Below are 4,788 nucleotides of genomic sequence, written 5' to 3' on the forward strand. Positions count from 1 at the left end.
TGTGTATGAATGCACACATGCATTCATAGGTGCACACACACATACACATATCTTCCAGTTGTAGCATGTATGGTTTTAATGGATTACACGTACACGTACACATACATACATGTACATACATATGTACATACATACATACATCTTTATGCATGTTTGTGTGTAACTCGATGTGCCTAGCTTCTAAAAGGAAAGGAAGGGTGATTTTACACATATTTCTTTTACCTACATGGAAAATGCAAAATGCTTCTTGCCTCTCAGAGAGAGACAGGTTGCGAAGACACTAGTATTTAAGAAGAGACATATAACATTGCATTTGATAAAAGTATGGTGATCTTGAGAGTCCCATAAATCATGCTGATTGTTTTATTATAAAACATATTAAGCACTTTTTATAATTACTAAAGTGTTGATTAGTGGTTATGCTTTTATTCTCCAAATCTATCATGTGGTATGCAATTAAACACAATCAATTGGTAATCACAAGTTTTTGCATAATCTTTCCTAATCATTGTTAGGTTAGAAAAGTTCAAGTTTTGATCACATCTAGTTAAAGAGCCTAGTATTGCTTGCAAGTCCATACATTCACTTCCTCATCACAATAGCTCGTTACACAGTAGCTAGAAGACAATAGAGAAGCTCCCTCTTTCACCGCCGATATAGCACACTCATGCTCCACATAAACAGAACAAGAACTTGCAGTTAACGGATTGAGTTTAGTGGTGTGTGTAGTTTGAGATTTTGTAATCATAGCAAATTGATTGCAGAGCTTTGTAAAACGTGAATTCCATTAATGGGTAACATAAGTGTACATAAAAAAACAATTGATAAGTGTGTGTGTATACATATATAAAATATATATGTGTATCTTATACATATACATAAAATATTTTATTATATGTATAAATATATATATTTATACATATAATGAAAAAATATATATGTATAAATGTGTGTAGACATATAAATATATATATTTATACATGTGTGTATACATATAAATATATATATTTATACAGGGGCCACAAGATAGTCCCTCTATTGATCCACCATCATCCTTTGTGACTTTTGCTTCTACTTGGATTTTCTTTCCTTGTCCTTGGCTGTTGTCTTAACGATGATAAGCTAGCTTTCCATTAAAATGCATGCAAATTATGTTGCTACTATTGACGTGGAAAGCAAGACATTGCATACCTTCCATCCTAAGAGGTGAGAGGAGATAGAGTTTGTATGTATGTATATATGTATTTTATTATATGTATGTATGTATGTATGTATGTATATATATATATACATATATATATATATACATATATATATATATATATATATGTATATATATATATATATACATATATATATATACATATAATTAAAAAATAATATGTATAAATGTGTGTATACATATAAATATATATATTTATATAGGGACCACGAGATAGTCCCTCTAATGATCTACCATCATCCTTTGTGAATTTTACTTCTATTTGGGTTTTCTTTCCCTGTCCTTGTTGTTGTCTCAACGATAAGCTAGATTTCGAATAAAATGCATACAAATTGTGTTGTCACTACTCATGTGGAAAGCAATACATTGCATACCTTCCATCCTAAGAAGTGAGAGGAGCTAGAGTCTTGACATTGCATAGGTTCCATCTTGGGAGCTGAAAATCTTACACATTTGACAGCTTCCATAGGGGCTTCATTCTCAATGAAGCCCCTACGCATTTATTTATATAGCAACAAGAAAAATATGAGTAAAATCTTTTGTTAATTTTTTGAGACTCTTTATTTTCTTTGGCCTTTTGCAACACCACCCTTTTTGGCATAGTTGTAACCCACAAGCTTTGTTACATTAATTGCATATGGCATCTTTCAACAAAGTCTATGTGAACATTTCCTTAGAGAGCACCATGAGATAAACACCTCATATATTGTAACATATCATGCTCCAATTCACCATCCAATGACGACACCACCAAACGATCTTTCCCTTCACCCAAAGGAACTAGTTACTAGGGTGTGAATACCCCTTGAAATGATAGTGGTTGGTTCCATTGTGAACTCAAACGTCCTTGCTTGCGTGAGCAATATCATTGTTGGGCTAGCTTTAGGGTCAATGGTTTATAGATTTGTTGGGGATATTCTATTGTTGTGGCTCCTTCTACTCTATATATTCTCCATCACAACAAGCCTATATATTCTATTGTTGTGGCTCCTTCTACTCTATATATTCTATTGTTGTGGCTCCTTCTACTCTATATATTCTCCATCACAACAAGCCTATGGCATAGTCCACGATTGTGTTTGAATGCATTGAGTATGTGTGTGTGACCCTTTAGGTACATGTTCTTTGTGTCTAGGGTTCATCGAGTCTTCACTAGTAGTAGTGTCTGAGAGGTGTCAAAGGTTTGCCTGTTGGTGGGTACTCAATTGAGTATTACCAAAGCTTCTTGATCTATCGCTTGGTGAGTAAGAAGACTTGGGATGATTAGAGACACTTTCATCAGGATCTATGAGGTTTCTACCCAAGGTTTGTTTGGATCACATGCTTGCATATGGATTGCATTGGCTTTTCTATGATTGCCCATAGGCTCTCTCAAGCTTGCCTATATGTTTGCATAGGTGTGGCTAAGCTTGCATAGGGCTTGCCTTTTCTTATGGTTTCTCTAGGCTTGCATAGGCTTGCATTGCATAAGAGCCTTCCATAAGCTTTCCAATTGCATGCATAGCCCATAAACTCCTTATTGTAACCTTGATTTTTGCACTTAGTACACCAGACATCTGGTCATAGTCCTAATGCACTTTTGCTGGCATTCCCTTCAGTCACTTTGGCTAGAACATACTTTAGTTCTTCTTGAACATCTATCGTCTACTTTTTGCTTTTCTCTTTCCGGCGCTTCTCTTCCACATCCAAGTCTGAACTAGAATATTTATTAGAACTTTTTGGATCAAATTTTGTTTCTAGAGATTGTGCTTCCTTTTATTTTCCTTTTTTAGTTTTCTTTTTTTTCTTCTCATTTTGCTTTGCCTTTTGCAACACCCCCTCAGTTCTACCACCTGTTCAAAGGTTGGGATATTAAGGTCTATAGACACCACATATGGTTGGATTAACCTTTGTAAGCCCTTCGCAAACCACATATGGCTGGATTGACCTTTGTAAGACTTTGTATATAGCTCAATATGGGTGATGGTGGCTTATTAGGTCTAGCAAATCTCATCAGGAGTGCTATGAATTGAGATGCATAATTCTTAGTGGTGGTGGGTAGTTTCTTTTGAGTTAGTTTTTGTAGCTTTTACATCACCTGAGTGTTGGTCTTATCTCTCTAGAAGAAAGTATCTTTCAACTCCCCAAATGTCTGGAAGTGGTCTATTCCTCCATATTGTGCGTACCACAACTAGTTGCCTTGCCACTCAAAGATGTTGTAAAGAACTCAATTTTTTGTGGTTATGATGCTCTCGTTTGTGAGAAAAGTAGTTTCAAATGAGAATACATGTGCATCTGGATTGTCTTCACTCTTTTCTCTAAACTTCAGGTACTTCAGCGCCATGGCTACATCTATTGGTAGTCCTGTTTGATGGTGTGAACTTCTTCCTTGGTCTTCTTCAGCCTTGTGCCTTAATACTCTTGTGTCTCTTCATCCTATACTTCTTAGGGTTCTTGATATTGATGATTGGCCTCTCTCTCAGCTTCCCATTCTTGCAACCCTTGCAGACAGTTACAAATCTTCTCTTAGCAATCTTTTTGGATGATGCAACATGCTACCATTTCCTGTTGAGCTTGGCTTCATACGTTGATAAATTTATGCTCTTTTTGAAGGCCATCACTTTCCATGCACACCACCTTTATATCATGCATGACCCCCTTACACCTACTACTTCTTGACTATTGATCACAATCACACTTATTCGAGGAAGCTTCCAATTCTTCCAAGACTCAGCTTTAGTTTTTGGGTCAAATTAATTAGGCATACCGCTCAATAGAGGAGAAATCAACACTTGGAATGACACCTTGACCTAAATGAGCCTAGTATCTTGACAAATAGAGAGCCTTGAACTCCATATGATCAACTAAATGCCAATGACTAGCTAAGTGGATGACAAGAAAATGAGTTGGATAGTCATTAATTCAAGACAATGAGTAAACACAACAAAAATAAGCCACTCTACACAGGCTTAGAATGCTTTGGGGGGAACATTCCGAATAAATAATGCCACATCTTCTAACCAAATGGGACTCTTGACTATGGAACACTTAGCCAACAAAGGAAGACTATCTACCTAACCAAAATCCATGCATTTCATACCATGCTAAACACTACCACCTTTCCTCTTTTTTTTTCATACACTTTCTTTCTAGCTCCTCTCTCTCTAGTCGCTACTTCTAGAAGGATTGCCAAAAGTGTTGCTGCCCAATCAGGTTCAACACTTTAGTGGTTCATAACCACTTAGTCAGCTCTCTCTAGCTCGACTTACGAATTGTGCCCATAAGGTGATAAATTAGTTCAACCAGTGCGTGACCTGTGTGCAAGAGAGGGTTCACTAGACTAATGCTCTATCTAGATTTGGGAAGAGCAGCTCAAGTCTAAAAACTTGATAAGAATAAAAATTGCATATGTGAGACTTACATAAGACCAACAATGCACAATATAACATGAAGTTAACAAGATAGTTGACACTGCATATTTAAGACAAACAAAGTGTAGTGTAATAGACTATTCTCATATTCCATGACTCAAAATTACATTGTAGCTCTTAGCTTGAGCTCACTCTTGGAACTCTCTCTCCCTTATT

Source organism: Cibotium barometz, chromosome 13 (genome assembly GCF_041138505.1).
Source record: "Cibotium barometz isolate CiBa-2024 chromosome 13, ASM4113850v1, whole genome shotgun sequence".
NCBI lineage: Eukaryota > Viridiplantae > Streptophyta > Polypodiopsida > Cyatheales > Cibotiaceae > Cibotium > Cibotium barometz.